We start from the raw sequence: 18,760 nt of genomic DNA, 5'->3' as shown, positions 1-18,760 counted from the left end.
GAAAGGAGTCACATTCCAAGCAAAAATCCCACTTAAAAATTTCCATTTAATATAAAATACAAAGGTTATGCTATTTATCCAATGCTGTTTGTCAGTCCCTTCAGTTTACATAATTGACGTAATTCTTTTGAGAACTAACCTTTCAATGACGTCTGTCAGTCTTCGAAAATAAAATATGAAGACAGACTCAAGACAAGATGGCGACTAGATGCAGCCAGAAAGTGCTGCTCCCACTAAAAGAGATCAAATTGTCAAACAAACCAACGCAATTTGGGCAGGTCTTTTGAGAAAACATTGAGAGTGGATAGAGGTAATGCTGAAGCTCATGCTGAAAAGGGAGGGAGATGGGAACCCTGTGTGGGGTACCCTTAACACTAGGGTTAGTAGTTCCTGGCCCTTAACAGCTCCTGGACAAGGGATGAGTTAGGGAACTGAGGGGTACCTCACTCTTGCTGAAGACCTCTGGGATCCTAGATACAGGGGGCCTCACAGCCCCCCATGGATGTGTGAGCTGGTATTAGGCTGTCCCTGAGGAGCAAACAGAGACAGGTATTTGTACAGTGTGGAGCTTGGGAGCTTTTGTATACTGAAAAGCTCTGGCAGAGTGTGGTCATAGACATCAATCCCCCAGGGCACCCCATCTGCCTCTGGAAGGCTGTCACCCCAACTGACCACTGAGCCAAGAGGGAGTATGGCCAGTTCTCCTGTGGGACTGGGGCACACCTGTTCTGAAAACCCTTCTTCCCGCTGGTCCATCTCAAGGCCCATGCCCAGCCACCCTGTAAGAGCAGGTGCATAGAGCAGCCTCACAGGCGAGTCTGAATGCATAGCTCCACCAGAGTACTTTTTGGGTAACCTGGGAATACGTTGGTTTTCCCAGTGCAATTGGAGCCTGATTCCAAGTCACAGGGCGTCCTGTTGCCCACAGGATTGTGATTCATAGCCCAGGAGTACTGAGCCAAAATCTGTGGCCAGCATTTGAGCAGAGGAGGTGCCTCTCAGAGCACTGAAGGGGTGAGATGTGCAGGTTCCTGGGCCAGGATGTTAATGGAGCATGCCTCCCTCCACAGGGCTGGTCAACAAAGGGTGTGGCCTGTCTCCCTGCCACAGCCTCAGCCCTAGGGAACCCTGCAGCCTGGGACTTCTGACAAAAGAAATGCAGATGGGGCACCAGTGACCACAGAAGTTCCCCTCAAGGCCCAGGAGCAGGCCTGGCGGGGCCATCTGTCTCTCCACCCCACCACAGAACACGCCTACGAACACCAGAAAGTACAAAAGAGGCATGCAGCTGTGTATTAGCCCAGCCACTGGCCATTGCTCTTAACTGCCATCTACTGCCTCACAGCCCAAACTAAAATACCAAAAATTATGCTGCTAATATATACACCTGTGAAACTAAGCAGAATAATTCACCCACAAATAAAGATCATATACAGAGTCCTGGCCTCCTGAAAGCATGCAGAAATGAAGCCAACTGACTATACGCAATTTATACCACAGTTAAAGGAGCACCAGCACTCCCAGATGAGAAAGAATCAGCAAGAACTCTGGCAATTAAAAAAGCCAGAGTGTCCTGTTACCTTCTCATGAGTTCACTAGCTCCCCAGCAATAGTTCTTAACCAGTCTGAAATGATTGAAATGACAGACATATAATTCAGAATCTGTATGTCAAGAAAGCTCATCAAGATTCAGGAAAAAGTTGAAATCCAGTTTAAGAAATTCAAGAAATCTGGAAAAATGATCCAATAGCTAAAAGACAAAATAGTCATTTTAAGAAAGAACCACATTGAAATTCTAGAGCCAAAAAAAACTCACTACAAGAATTTCAGAATACAATTTCATAATACTATACTTTACTTTCTGAAGTATTAACAGAGAATAGATCAAATCGAGGAAAGAATCTCAGAGCTCAAATAGAAGTTCTCCGAATCAACTCAGTAAAATAAAAAAAAATTAAATGAGCAAAACCTTGGAGAAATATGAGATTATGAGAAGATTATGAGATTATGTAAAAAAATTACAACTCATTGGTATTCCTGAGAGGAGAGAGAACAAGCAACTTGGAAAATATATTTCAGAATATAGGCCACAAAAATTTCCCTTATCTCACTAGAGAGGTTTACATGCAAATCCAAGAAATACAGAGAACTCTGCCTAATATTATACAAGATTTACCAAGGTAAAGGCGAAAGAAAAAAACCTTGAAGGTAGCTAGAGATAAGGGTCAAGTTGCATAGAGAGGGAAATCCATTAGGTTAGCAACAGAACTCTCAGCAGAAACCTTGCAAGCCAGAATAGACTGGGGACATATTTTCAGAATCCTTAAATAAAAGAAATACAAACCAAGAAATTCATATCCCACGAAACTAAGCTTCCTAAGTGAAGGAGAAATAAAATCATTCTCAGAGAAGCAAGCACTAAAAAAATTTGTTTCAACTAGACTAGGCTTATAGGAAGTCCTTAAAAGAGTGCTAAACATGTAGTCGAAACAACACCACTGACTACCACACTCACAAAAAAAACTTAAGCACATAGCCTACAGGCACTATAACTCAACTACACAATCAAGTCTCATAATAACCAGCTAAAATCACAATAAAAGGATGAAAATCTCACATATCAGTACTGACCCTGAATGTAAATGGCTAAACACCCTCACTTAGAAGACAAAGTGACAAACTGGATAAAAAGACACTCACCCACCTGCTATCTTCAGGAAACTGTCTCACATGTACTGACATCCACAAACACAAAGTAAAGGGATGAAAAACAATCTACCATGCAAATGGAAAACAAAAAAGAGCAGGAATTGCAGTTCTTATATCAGTTAAAATAGACTTTAAACCAATATAAATTAAGAAGGATGATGAAGGCCATTGCACAATGATAAAGTGTACAACGTAACAAGACTTCACTATTTTAAATATATGCAGAGCCAACATTGGGGCACCCACATTCATAAAACAAGTTCTATTTGGCCTACAAAGAAACCACAGTAATAGTGATTAACACCCCACTGACAGTGTTAAACAGATTATTGAGGCAAAAATCTAACAAAGTAACTGGATTTAACACTTGAACAACTGGACTTAACAGACACCTACAGAACACTGCACCCAGCAACTATAGAATATATATTCCTCTCATCTGCACACAGTACATATTCTAAGATTGACCACATGCTCAGTCATAAAGCAAGTCTCCATAAATTAAAAAAAAATTGAAATCATACCAAACACACTCTCAGACCACAGTGCAATAAAATATAAATCAGTATCAGGAAGATCTCTCTACAAAAGTACATGGAAATTAAATAACTTGCTCCTGAATAACTCCTGGCAAACACTGAAATTAAAGCAGAAATCAAAACTTATTTGAAATTAATGAAAAGAGGGACACATTTTACTGCAATCTCAAATACAGCTAATGCATTGTTAAGAGAAAATTTTATAGCCCTAAACATCTTCATCAAGAAGTTAGAAAGATCTCAAATTAGCAATCTAAAATTGTACATAAAATAACTAAAAAAGGAGAACACCTCAAAGCTAGCAGAATAAAAGAAAAAACTAAAATTAGCAAAGAAGTGAACAAAATTGAGATGCAAAAATCCATACAAAAGATCAGTGAAACCAAGAGTTAGTCCTTTGAAAAAAATAGACAAGATTGATAGACTGCTAGCTAGATTAACAGAGAAGAAAAAGAAAAGATGCACATAAGTACAATCAGAAATGACAAAGACATTACAATTGTTCCCACAGAAATAAAAAAGATTCTCAAATAATACTATGAACAATTCCATACACAGAAATTAGCAAATCTAGAGGAAATGGGTAAAATCCTGGAAACACACAGTCTCTCAAGTTTGAATTAGAAAAAAATTTACCCTGGATAGACAAACATCAATTTCTGAAATTGAGTCAGTAATAAAAATCCTACCAGTCAAAAAATTTCCCTGGATCAGATGGATTCACAGCCGAATTCTAACACACATAGAAAAGAGAACTGGTAACTATTCCAAAAAATTAAGGAGGAGGGACTCTTCCCTAATTCATTCTATGAAGGCAGCAGCAGTCTAATACCAAAATGAAACTGGACCCTTACCTTACACGATATACACAATGAAAAAAAGAAAACATTAGGCCAATATCCCCAATGAACATAGACACAAAAATCCTCAACAAAATAGTAGCAAACTGAATCCAGCAGCACAGCAAAAATGAATACACCACAATCAAGTAGGCTTTATTCCTAGGATGCAAGGCTGGTTCAACATATGCAAATCAATAAAGATGATTCACCACATATGCAGAATTAAAAGCAAAAACCATATGACCATCTCAACTGACAAATGCTTTCAATAAAATCCTACATCCCTTCTTCATGAATACCCTCAACAGACTAGGCATTGAAGAAACACTCATTATGTTTCAAGCCAACATCACACTGAATGGGAAAAAGCTGGAACCACTCTACTTGGAAACTGGAATAAGACAAGGATGCCTACTTTCACCCCCTTCCATTCAACAAAGTACTAGAAGTCCTAGCCAGAGCATTCAGGCAGAAGAAATAAATAAAAGATGTTCAAATAGGAAAAGAAGAAGTCAAGCTATCTCTCTTCATTTGACAATACGATGCTATATAGAGAACCCCTAAAAATGCTGCCAGAACATTACTAGAACTGATAAATAACTTTATCAAGGTTTCAAGATACAAAATCGGTGTACAAAAATCAGTAGTATTTCTATACATCGATAATGTTCAAGCTGAGAGTCAAATCAAGAACATAATGTCATTTACAGTAGCCAAAAGAAAATGAAATACCTAGTAATACAGCTCACCAAGGAGACGAAAACACTACTAAATATTGCTGAAAGAAATCAGAGATGACACAAATAATTAGAAAAACATTCCATGCTAATGGATTGGAAGAATCAATGTCATTAAAATAGTCATACTGCCCAAAGCAATTTTACAGATTCAATGCTATTGCTATCAAACTACCAATATGATTCCTCATGGAATTAGAAAAAAAAAAAAAAAAAAAACTACTCTGAAATTCATATGGAACCAAAGAAGAACCTGAATAACCAACGAAATCCTAAGCAAAAAGAACAAACCTGGAGGCATCACATTGCCTGACTTCAAACTATACTATAAGGCTACAGTAATCTAAACAGCATGGTACTGGTACAAAAACAGACATATAGAAGAAAGAAACAACAAAATTTAAAACTCAGAAACAAAGGAACACACCTACAACTATATGCTTCTTGACAGACCAACCACAATAAGCAATGCAGGGAGGACACACTATTCAATGGTGCTGTGATAACTGGTTAGCCATATGCAGAAGAATGAACTGGATGCTTACATTTCATCATATACAAAAATTAACTCAAGATGAATTAAAGATTTAAACAAAAGACCTTGACCTAAAAAAATCTTAGAAGAAAATCTGGGAAATACACTTCTTGGCAAAGAGTTTATGGCTACATCCCTCAAAGCAATTACAACAAAAATAAAAATTGACAAGGCGTATCTAAATCAATTAAAGAGCTTCTGCACAGCCAAAAGAACTATTAACAGGGTAAACAGACAACCACAGAATGGGAGAAAAAAATCGCAAACTATGCATCTAGCATAGGTTTAATATCCAGAATCTATAAGAAACTTAAACAAGCAATAAACAAATAACCCCATTAAAAATGTGCAAAGGCCTTCTTTGTCTCTTTTGATCTTTGTTGGTTTAAAGTCTATTTTATCAGAGACTAGGATTGCAACCCCTGCCTTTTTTTGTTTTCCAGTTGCTTGATAGATCTTCCTCCATCCCTTTATTTTGAGTCTATGTGTGTCTCTGCACGTAAGATGGGTTTCCTGAATACAGCACACTGATGGGTCCTGACTCCTTATCCAGTTTGCCAGTCTGTGTCTTTTGATTGGAGCATTTAGCCCATTTACATTTAACGTTAATATTGTTATGTGTGAATCTGATCCTGTCATTATGATGTTAGTTGGTTATTTTGTTCGTTAGTTGCTATAGTTTCTTACTAGAAACTATAAAATCCATGCTGTTCTCGTGTTGGTGAATAAGTCTCATGAGATCTGGTGGTTTTAAAAATGGGAGTTTCCCAAGCTCTCTCTTTGCCTGCTGCCATCTATGTAAGGTGTGACTTGCTCCTCCTTGCCTTCCGCCATGTTTGTGAGTACATCCAGAGGAAAGGCAAGGCCATTCCTGAGAGTGGGAAAAATGCAGGATAATCAGATGTAGGAGGGATAATTACGAGGTACATTTTAGGCATGTAGAATTTAAGATGGCTTTGAGTGTCCAAGATGTCATCAAGTGGATCTTTGGGGTGGGTGGTGGGAAGGGACAGAATTATCCTAGATGCAAGACAGATGTCTCCTGTACTGTAGCAAGAGTAGTAGAGTACACTGGGTAGTACACTGGTGTGGTGGTGGGCGCCTGTAATCCCAGCTACTTAGATAGGCTGAGGCAGGAGAATCACTTGAACCCGGGAGGCAGAGTGAGCTGAGATCGTGCCACTGCACTCCAGCGTGGGCGACAGAACAAGACTCCGTCTTGGGGGTGAAAAGAAAATAAAACAGTACCTGCCACAAAAATGGGGTTCAATAAACATTTATTAAACAAATGATTTCTTAGCTCCTTTGTAAAAGACAAGAGTGTTTAGAAGCATTTAAACCTCTCCTTCTTTTTTTTTTTTTTTTTTCTTTTTGAGACAGTCTCACTCTGTTGCCCAGGCTGGAGTACAGTGGCGTGATCTCAGCTCATTGAAACCTCCACCTCCCGGGTTCAAGTGATTCTCATGCCTCAGCCTCCACCGGACGCTAGGATTACAGGCACACGCCACCATACCCAGCTAATGTTTGTATGTTTCGTAGAAATGGGGTTTCACCATGTTGGCCAGGCTGGTGTGGAACTCCTGACCTCAAATGATCCACCCACCTCGGCCTCCCAAAGTGCTGGTATTACAGGCATGAGCCACCACGCCCGGCCAACATTTGAACCTCTCTGTAGTAATCTGACCCCAAGGTGAAAGTACACATATGACATTTCTCATGTGTATTCTTCTCCCATATTATATAGCACTTATCAAATCGAATTTTAGTTATTGGTCATTATCTTTCAGTAAGTTACTGCTTTAGGTACGAAGGGTGTCTTATTCATCTGTGCATCCTCTGTCCCCAAAGAGCATTTGGACCTTACTGAGAATTCAGCATGAGTTAACTGGGGTGACCTCACCTGCTGGGGTTGGGGGGCGGGGGGTTTGAATAATGTAGGAGATTGGGTTGGCATTTCTCTAGAACAGCACACAGGGCCCAGCTTTACACAAAAGAGACCCAATCATTCATTAAAGGGTAATTTAGGCCACATTCCCCCAACTTGGATGAAAATTTCCAGAAAATGGAAATTCTGGCTTATTGTCCAGGTTGGTTAATCGGTTTCAAATTTATTGGTGCTCATTTTGCTTGAATACTTGCCATAGACATGACAACATGTCCCTTTCATAGAAACGACAAATTCCACTTCAATTCCGCAGCCCTTCATCAAAAACCCAGAGACAGCCTAAATCCTAAATCGTGCAGACAGTCATTAATACAGCAAAGCATATGCGTAATGAAGTCATTTGCTCCTCTGATCTATGAAATCCTGCTCGGTTACAAGCTTCCCTAGATAACCCGTTCAGGAACAGCAAGGGCTAGACAAACGTCCTGCACTTCAGTGATCAAAAAAAAATTAAATTATAACGCAAATCATGGCAACCCAGAGGCGAAAAAAATAAGTTGGAAGGCCTCATTTCACAGTATGGACTCAAGCTGGCAAGCTAGGATTCTGATCCGGGCTGCCTCATTTACTACCTCTCTGCCAGCGTGGTTTCTTTTATGTCTTCCTTTCCTCATCTAGAAAATGAAGATAAAAATACCACGGAACTCACAGGGTTGTTAAGGAGCGTAAAGAGTTCATACAGTTGAAGCTCTTAGAATAGTGCCTGGCACACTGTAAAACTACATCATTTTAGAATCAGTACCAAAAAGAAGAAAAAAAAAATGTGTTAGGCAAGGGATCTTCAGAATGCCCCCTTTTAAGAAATTCAAAGACGCCCCCTACCAAAAAAAGTAATACATTTTTTAAAAAGCTGTCATAGTAGCGTGAGAATCACAAATGGTATCAAGGGCCGTATGGAAACAAAGAGGAACTTCTACCAAGGGCTTGAGATATTCTTCTCCGGCCTACATTAAAAGCCCTCTCCGTGCAAAGTGACTGCGCCGTCTGTTTGGCCATCGATGGATAGATAAGCGGCGGCAGGATGTGTTAATTTCTTGTTAAGCGCGTGTGCATGTGCACTCGGCAAACAATAGGCTCCGGGAGGCAGAGCTGCACCGCCCCGGCCCCCACCGGCGCCCCATTTCCGGACTCTTGGCCACACACATCCCCCCTTTGTTTTCCCGGGGCCGGCCGCGCGTGTCGCTGCCGCGGCCACCCCACCAAGCTTTTCCGCCGGCCGCGCCTCGCTAGGAGGCCGCGAGGTCGCAGGGAGGAAGAGCGGGAGGAAGCAGCGGGCGGCGGCGGCGGGGCCCGGCCAGGGGGCGGCGGGCGACCGGGGGACGGGGGACTGGCGGCCCTGGGCCCGCGGAAGCGCCGCCGCCTCCCGCCGCGCTCGGGGAAGGCCTGCGCGCCGCGATAAGGCGCTTCCCCGGCCCATTGTCTGCGCGCCGCGGACGCCCAGTGAAAGTTCCCCGGGCCCGGCGGGACGCGCAGTCCCACCCGCACCTGGAAGCCGGCGCCCTCAGGGGACGCTGGCCATTGTGACCCCCACCCCCAGCCGCCCACCCTCCAAAAGCGGAAGGGCGGAGGGGTCGCCTCTTGGGTGTCACCGGCCGGCGCACTCCAAAGGATTTTTAAAGGAGCTTTGTTAAACAGATCCTAAATCCAGCTGTTTGCTGGGGAAAATGCCTTTGGCTTCGGGCCAGGGCAGGACCTCTCAGTTCTGGGAGAGTCAAGGCCACTTGCGTTTATGAGCCTCCTGGTTAGTAAGTTACAAAAAAGAAAAATGAAATGTGGAAGCAAGAAGTGTTATGTTGTACAAATTAATGTGTTTAATATATATACACACAAAAGGGACACACATAAATATAATTTTGCTATTTACTTGGAGGATTTTTAAAAATACCAGCTTTAAATTCCAAGCAATTGTGGTTGGAAATGAAACACATGTTGAAAGTTGCGTGATGTGTTTTTTCTTTCTTCATTGCTTTGAGCGTATAGCTGAGTCCGTGTAACCTCATTTGGAGGTCACTGAGGTTTTAAGTGTAAATTTGAGACCCTTTATATATGGCAGACCAGGACCAAGGGACTCTAATCCTTTACCCCCCACCCATGCCCCAGGCCGGAACCAGGATGAGCTGATATATATGTATTTTGTTTTTCTTCAGGGTAGCAGCATTTCAAGCCCATTCTGTCTCTGTTGGCTGCTTCTCTGTGTTTGCCAGCTCTACAGGGATGTTCGTTACTGATCATTTACACAGAATAGGGAAATAGCATAGAGAAGAACAACCCATTCATTCATACATCTATTATATATTGGACTAGTCCTATTATGTTTATTGCAAACAACCTGTCTATCATCTACTGCATGTAATACTCTAAATGAGCTTCTCTACTACATTAAGGGCCTGTTGAAATACAAATGTCTTAATGGAAAAATATTCATCATCTATAGCACACCTGTCTGGCTGCCCAGTTCTAGCCCTGTTTGTTCACCGTCTTTGAGCTATTTGGTAACTCTGTAAATTATAGGTAACTGATAGCAGTGTAAATTCTTTCCCATCTAGGATATAGTTAACTGGACACCACCACCTCCCTGGTGGAAAAGTTTTGTCTCCATTTACAATGCATCTCAACGTTCTTTTATACATTTATGTATATTCCATATACATTCATGTTCTTTTGACTTTTCCTTTGAACTGGTTATGATATCTGCCTCTTTCCTTCATATTATAGCAGTAACAGACATTCTTTAATATATCTTCATATTTGTATCTGTGTGAGAGTCATGATTTTACCCTTTTTTGAAAATTATCTTTTAACAGGCTTTCCAGTTATGTGTATCACAAATCAAAGGGAAAACAGGAAGGAAAGGCAGGAAAAAAAAATTAGTGACAAATTTAGTTCACCATCAGATGTAGGAGGTAAATCCATTAATTTGTTCATTACATATACGGAGCACTACCTGAGGGCTTATGACTGTGGGACGCTAATGCAAGGCAATTATTGTCTCTCTGAATTATTTTTATTAACTAGTAAAAAATTGGAGGTAGGAAAAGCTCCAGAATTAGTGCCAGATCACTATTCAAGTCCTGATAGTGCCACTTATAGATTGTGGCCCAAGCAATTACTTAATCCTCAGAGCCTCAGTTTTCTTAGCTATAAAATGGGACTGCTAATAATTTCCCACCTAGGATTGTTAAAGGAATAAATGAGATAGTCTTTGTGAAACTGCTGCTACTTCATATCTTGCTTAGGGACTATTGGTTGACTTTATATTGTATTCTGTTCTTTATTTGGAGTAAAGACTTGGGAAATTGCAAGATAGTGCAAGATATCCAAACTGAGAGGCTACGAATATATAGTAGAAACAGGAGTTTGAGGCAGACATAAATTTAACTTTTAAGGTCTGTATTTAGCTGTGTGTCTTAGATCAAGTAAAATCATCCCTTTGAACCACTATTACTTCTTCAGTTGAACAAAGAGATTAAATCATTTATCTGGGAAAACTGTGACGACTGAAAACAGTAAGCACTGCCCAACAGAAAGAACACATTCAATCAATGGTACCTATCAATAAGACATTTCAAAATAACTAAGCTTCTAATTATAACCATAATGTGCAGTAATGTATTTCACAGACAAGTTGAATGCTATGATTCCTTCTTTTTTTTTTTTTTTTGGGGTGGGGAAGGAGTCTCACTCTGTTGCCCAGGCTAGAGTGTAGTGGCACAATATTGGCTCACTGCAACCTCCGCCTCCTGGGTTCAAGTGATTCTCCTGCCTCAGACTCCTGAGTGCCTGGGATTACAGGCGCTTGCCACCAGGCCTAGCTAATTTTTGTATTTTTAGTAGAGACAGGGTTTTGCCACGTTGGCCAGGCTGGTCTCGAACTCCTGACATCAGGCGATTCGCCCACCCTGGTCTCCCAAAGTGCTGAGATTACAGACGTGAGCCACCGTGTCCAGCCGTGATTCCTTCTTTTTAAAGAAACCACAGTAAATGAAAATTTCTTCCAACTTGGATATATTCTTCCTGAAGTGGCTAAAGACTAAAGAAAGGAATCTTATTCCCCAAACTAAAATGCCAAGTCTGTTTGAACATGGAGAAAAGAATGTTAGTTGTCATTTGTAAGTGAAATCATTGATGGAGCTTAAGGAATTAGAAGCTTCAGGAATCCAATAAAGAAATCCACATGGTTAAGTGCTTCCTTAACATTTCTTGGAATGTGGTCTCTTTTTAGTCTATGGCAAGGATTTAGTATTCTATTACACTGCATCTGATGTGTGATAAGTGTGCGTTGGGGGAGGAGAACTATAAAAAAAAAACACGATAGACAAGTAAAACCTTGATGGCCACAGTTGTTTCTAAGAAAAACTTCAAGTACCACTCCCCACCCCTCCATGAATAAAAGCACAATTAATTAGACTAAAGGTGGACACCAGACATTTAGACACCAATTCCAAAGAGTAGCCTATCATGGATAAAAAGATGACAAATAGAACAATCAGATTCTCCTTCTGAAATTCAAATTGGAAAATAGAGAAGAGTCAAAGAATTGAGAGTAGACACTCTAAAAAAAATTAGAAGGCACTGAGAGACAAAGTTAGGCACCTGAAGAATCAGGACAAACCCAAGTCACGAAGGAGTGTGAGCAATGAGCAAGTGGAAGGGGGAATAGAGAAAAGTGAAACAGCGTCAAGGAAACCAATGGGCCACAGCGCTATGTGACGGAGACTGCTGGCTTTGTGGCTCCTTTTCCACAATGAGTTATCATCCTTGGAAGGCAGCTGCCCAGCCAGGGTCAATATTTTCCAGTCTTCTTTGCATCCACAGAAGTAGTGTATGTTACCCCTGGGCTGGAATCTTTAGGGTGAGGGAGTGACTCCTCTTTCTTTATCCTTTCACACAGGCTAGACACCAAAGACCTCAAGCCCTAAGAGACCAAAAAGCACCAAGAAGGAAGGAGCCTGGTTTCCTGAGTCACCATGGGAGGAATGCTTCTTGGCAATGTGGATATGATGCAGGATTTTTCTTGGCTCCTTTGCCAGGCTTGCAGCAGGGAGCACCTCATCTATTCGGCTTGCCTGGGCCAAGTCTGGCTGGCGCAGCAGCTCAGACTGCTGCTGGGCCCCAGCTTGCCTGTGTTATATCTTGTACCTGTGTTTCACAGTTCTCAAGCTCTTGTCCCACATCCAAGAAGAATGAGGATATGCTGTCAATTGAAGGGTGAGGAGGGCAGAGAATAATTTTATTGAGTGATGGAACAGCTCTCAGCAGAGAGTGGATGTGCAGGTGGTCTCCCACCCCCAGTAGTCAAGTGGTTTCTCTCCCAGTGTGGCTGAGTGGACTCACTCAGTGTGAGCTTTATGGGCTCATAAAGTGACTTTCATGGGCTCAGAATAAGGGAATGTCTGCTGATTAGTTCGTGAGTATGCAAAAAAGGCTAAAGCAGAAGCACCACTCAAAGGTGGGCCCGGGAGTGTCTAGAAAACCAATTAGGAAAGGGTAGGTATATGTAAAATAGGCGAAGGGTGGAGCTTCAATTAGAGAAAAGCACGCCAAACGGGAAGACAGGTTCTCAATCTGGTCTGTGGATTTGACTTGTAGCTTGGCTTTCAGGCTTTAAACTGTCTTTGGCTTGGAGGTGAGGTGTCACCGGAGACCCATGCCTGCCTGCAGGGGCATTTGTCTGCCTCCTGCCACTATCAGATATCTGCATTGATTCTTGAGTGGAACTTCCATTGTGTTAAGTTACCCTAATTTCTACAAGGATTAGGAATAGTCTATAAGAATAGATAAATCATATGACTATAACCATGATAAAAATATAGAGTTTTTCTATGCCCCTGAGCGCTCTCTACTACAAATTCTAGCTCACATGTATCCCTAAAATACATCTGCACTTATTTATTTATTATTTATTTATTTATTTTTGAGACAGTCTGGCTCTGTTGCCCAGGCTGGAGTGTACGGGCATGATCTCAGTTCACTGCAACCTCCACCTCCTGGGTTCAAGTGATTCTCCTGCCTCAGCCTCCCAAGTAGCTGGGATTATAGGCATGAGCCATCAGGCCTGGCTATTTTTTGTGTGTTTTTAGAATAAACAGGGTTTTGCTGTGTTGGCCAGGCTGATCTCGAACTCTTGGCCTCAAGTGATCAACTGCCTCAGGCTCCCAAAGTGCTGGGATTACAGGCATGAGCCACTGCACCTGGCCATCAGCACTTATTTGAGGTGACATGGGACAGTCATCTCTGACCTTATATCCTAGAGAGATGGAGAGTTATACAGATATATCTATATAACTATGCACAGATGTATATATGTATGTATGTAGTATATATATAAATGACACACACTATATATACACACCCACTTAGAAGAAAGATTTTCTATCTTCTATGTGAATTTAAAATGTTCTAACATGAACATATTTTTTTTTGGAACATTAGATGCCCAAATTTCCAAAAAGTACATGCAATATCTTGGCAAAATATTTTCTGCATGAAAATGGGGCAAAAAAAACAAGCAGTCAGAATGGCCTAAACTCTCTGAAACAGAATGTTTTTCTATGGAATAAATACCTAAGAGTATAGATGCCTTTTAATGTTTTTGGAGGCAGTCGTATCAGCAATATGGAAGGAGGCTTGCTGTTGTTTTTTACCATTGAAGCAGGACTGGAAATGAATCTTTTGTTGAGCTGTCATTACTCCTTAATGATTCAAACAGGTCACTTTTACACTAAAATATTTCTAGAATAAACTTGGGATAAAAAAGCATTTGCCAGTAGAAAGTTCCAGTGCAGTAAAGAGAAAATATTTTCTCCATGTTAATTAGGAATTTCCAGGAACTAATTTTGTGTCGAGAGGTGTTTGGGTTCTCTCCTGTGGTTCAAAAATATGTAAAAATCTTAAAGAAAAAGAAAATGAGAAAGGAAAGAGAAATCAAAGCAGTACAACAGTGCAAAGCAATATTTTCCCTTGACACCCAAGGCCACAGGATACAGAAATAGGGGACAAGTGAGTGTCAATTTCTGTTGTGGATGTAAGGTATAATAGTAGTGTGACAACTCTGACACAAAAAGTCCTTCAAAAGTTAGTGAAAAATGTGGTATTATGTCGTATTTTTTTGCATGTGTGAAGAGAAGCAATAGGTTAGAAGCATAGTTAAATAAACATGATTTGTTGTAGATGATATTTATTAGCTCTCTATATTCTAAATATTCATTCAAACTTCTGGCACAAAGGCATGAAACATACAAAATGTCGAGGCTGCGCCAATGACTTTATTTTATTTGCCTGTATAATGTGAATTGAATACCTAGCAGAATTAACAATCTCAGTCCTAATCACATAGTTATCACGTGCCCCACACCTGTGATCTGCTCTGAGGCCCTGAATTGTCCCTTTGGTAGCAAGATGTTCTTGGAATTCTTTGAGGTTCCCCAGGTGTGGGCTTAAAAGGAACATGTCTGTATACCACAGAAAACAAGATGCTTAATTTTAATGGGAAACTTTTTTTTTTTTTTTTACAAAGGCAGATCTTGCTGTATTTGACAAATATGTTCTAGAAAGAAGCTCAATCTAGATGTTATGTGTAACTTTATCTTATTCCCCTTTGAGCACTACTGTTCTTACAAAGTGATCCCTCCACTGCCTGAAGTCATTACCCCCTTTCCCTTTCACATTGTCCCTCTGTAAATGTCAGGCATAACTACATTTTTATTTGCAGAGATACCACTGCTATGAATGAATAAAAATCTTCTGCTCCCCCACCTCTCTCTCTTTACCCTGTGCACATTCTACTAATATGATTTGTTGAACAAATTGTTCCATTAATCTGGGGCTGTTTGACAGAGTGAGAAAATAAGTGCCAAAGTGAGAAGATTCACAAGAATCGGAAATCTCAGTGCCTCTTTCTCAAGGTAAATAGTTATTATATCAGGGTGTCAGACTGGTGAAATGGATGTGCTTTCATTCTCAGTTTGTAAATGTCACTTTTCCTCAGCCCATCAGGGTGACAAATGAGGTGTGGGTTACAGTAAGAGTTCATTCTTTGACAAAGTTCTTAACAGTCTATTTCAACAGAAAGCATCCAGCCTTCTTCACTTTTATAATCTAAACCCTGTCCCACTGCCAGAAACTTCCCAGTTCTCCTCTGATTGCTTTATCACAATCCTCAAAGAGAAATATCTCTGTAGCAAAATTTAAAATCTCAAATAAAAGTAAAAGTAAATAGATTAGAAAGTAATTTATAAACCATAACACAGATTTCCTGGGGGAATTTCATTTACTGGTTCTCAAGATTTTATGATCCCAGTGAAATTTATTATATTAAGGTCCTTGTTTAAATGTTCTTTCACTTTGTCTATATACATTTAACCTTGAGAGGTTTTCTTTCTTTTTTTTTTTTTTTTCCACAGCTTTGATTTTATTTTCTTAGAGACAGGGTTTCACTCTGTTGCCCAGGCTGGAGTGCAGTAGTGTGATCATGGCTCCTGCATTCTCAACTTCCCAGGCTTAAGCAATCCTCCTGGTGCAGCCTCCTGAGTAGCTGGGACTACAAGTGCAAGCCACCACATCTGGCTTATTTTTATTTTTTATTTTTTTGTAGAGCCAGGGGTCTAGCTATGTTGCCCAGGTTGGTCTCGAAATCCTGGCCTCAAGCAATCCTTTCTTCTTGGCCTTTCAAAGTGCTGGTGAGAGGTGAAGCCAGCTGGACTTCTGGGTCGGGTGGGGACTTGGAGAACTTTTCTGTCTTATGAGAGGATTGTAAAACGCACCAATCAATGGTCTGTGGCTAGCTAGAGGTTTGTAAAGTGCGCCAATCAGCACCCTGTAAAAACACACCAATCAGCACTATGTGACTAGTTAGAGGTTTGTAAAATGGACCAATCAGCACCCTGTAAAATGGACCAGTCAGTGCTCTGTAAAATGTGCCAATCAGCACTCTGTAAAATGGACCAATCAGCAGGACATGGGCCAGGACAAATAAGAGAATAAAAGCTGGTCACCCCAGCCAGCAGCACCAACTGGCTCAGGTTCACTTCCAAACTGTGGAAGCTTTGTTCTTTTGCTCTTCACGATAAATCATGCTGCTGCTCACTCTTTGGTTCCACATCACCTTTAAGAGCTGTAACAGTCACCGCAAAGGTCCGCAGCTTCATTCCTGAAGTCAGCGAGACCACGAACCCACAAGAAGGAACAAACTCCGGACACACTGGGATTATGGGCGTGAGTCACTGTACCCAGCCTACAGTCTTTTAATGCTAGAAAATTAATAAGAATATCATATATAAAAATAATTCAAGTAAACAAATTGCTATAAAAGTAAATGAATGAGTGAATTAGTGGCTGAGTGATAGACAATCTGAATCTTTCTGCATCTGACTAAAATATTTTCCCCCGAAATATGCTATTTTGGTTAACCTAAGAAATATAATATTTGAACAGGCATGAGATAGGTTGGTTCTATAAGTAAAGGAATCTTAAGATAATATGCAAAAATTTTCAGAAAAATATTCAAAATGACCAAACTTAATGTGATGAAAAGACCAATATGGTGTGAAGGTTGATCTTTTGCCCCAGGAATCACATTCATTTGTCTTGAGGGCAATTAAAATTAAAATTATTATTATTTTTTGAGAAGTCTTGTTCTGTCACCCAGACTGGAGTGCAGTGGTGTTATCTCGGCTCACTGCAGCATCGCCTCCCAGATTCAAGCGATGCTCCTGCCTCAGACTCTCGAGTAGCTGGGATTACAGGCGGCCGCCACCACGCCCAGCAAATTTTTTTTTATTTTTAGTAGAGATGGCTTTTCACCATGTTGGCCAGGCTGGTCTCAAACTCCTGACCTCTCAGGTGACCCAGCTGCCTCAGCCTCCCAAAGTGCTGGGATTACAGGCATGAGCCACCACACCTGGCCTAAAATTATTTTAATTGCCACCATCACTGCAAAGACTTTATCAACTAATTTGACGCACACTTTCATAATTAGTCACAATCACAATACTTGATTATTGACTGACCTTGGTCTACCTCATTCCATACTGTTTGCCCTCTCATCTTTGTCATTGTGTCATTTAAACTCTCTGCACCTTGATTCCACCTATGAAATGGGTATAATATCAAAGATTAACCTTGTCTGTTTTTCTCACAAGACAGTTGTGAGGATCGAATGAAGTCATGGAAGCATACCCTCTGAAATGTTATGGAAAATAGTATTTATTTACATATATCAATTTTTCTGGGGAAAAGAAAAGATTTTTAAAGAAGTTTGGGAACCCCTAAAAGGTAAAGAACTACTGATTTTAAGATTGGCAAATAAGGAGGGGAGGAAACACTAAGAAGAACATAGGAGAGGCTGGGCATGGTGGCTCACACCTGTAATCCTAGCACTTTGGGAGGCTGAGGTGGGCAGATCACACAGTCAGGAATTCAAGACCAGCCTGGCCAATATGGTGAAACCCCATCTCTAATAAAAATAAATTATCCGGGTGTGGTGGCAGGTGACTGTAGTCCCAGTTACTAGGGAGGCTGAGGCAGGAGAATCACTTGAACCTGGAAGCGGAAGTTGCAGTGAGCCAAGATGGTGCCACTGCACTCCAGCCTGGGTGACAGGGCGAGACTCCATCTCAAAATAAATAAATAAATAAATAAATAAATAAATAAATAAATAAATACTTAAAAAAAAAAGAAGCATAGGAGAAAAATCAGGCATACTAGAAGCCAAGAGAGAGGACAGCTGCATTGATCAACCATGTCAACTTGAGAGAGAGTAAACAGGTCCATTGGATTGAGAAACTAAGGAAAAAGAAGATGAAAACTGTCAGACAGGACAGTCCTAAGACTCCCAATGAAAATCTTTGACGCGTGATGTGAAGGTTAATGAAGGACTAGCAGACCACTATGAGAGAGCTTTAAGAAGGAGGGATGGACGGGAAGCACAACACAGAGTGGCATTAGCTGAAGAGCGTGATGATGCTGTCTTGTATCATCAAGCCTTGGGTGGCGTGCCTGTTGAGATGGTGAGCCAGAAGTGAGCCTCTGGCCACAACGACATGGGATCAAAACACAGAGAAGGTGGTTTCCCTGCCCCTTTTCCATGGGTCATCTAACCAAACTTTTTGGCTACAGGTGTTTTCAAAACTCATCCGTCCTCAATTTTAAAATAAGAATCAGAAATAAGTAATCATATAGGGAAGTTTTAATAAATTCCACCAAATTACAATTGATAACATCTACTCACTCAAAGATACCATGAAGAATGAGGAGACAAGCCACAAACAGGCGGGAGTTATCCTGAATACACAAATCCAGAAAGTCTGTTAACTGGAATATATTTAAAAATTCTGCAAATCAATAACAACAGACTGATATAGAGAAGGAAGGTCTTCCTCAACCTGTCAACCTGCTTAGGGTCCCTGGCTGGATCTGAAAATAAAACCAACAGAGAACAAGAAAAAAATGCATAT

The sequence above is a fragment of the Nomascus leucogenys genome, chromosome 6, assembly GCF_006542625.1.
Source record: "Nomascus leucogenys isolate Asia chromosome 6, Asia_NLE_v1, whole genome shotgun sequence".
NCBI lineage: Eukaryota > Metazoa > Chordata > Mammalia > Primates > Hylobatidae > Nomascus > Nomascus leucogenys.
The sequence above is the reverse complement of the archived record's forward strand: the minus strand, read 5'-3'. Positions refer to the sequence as shown.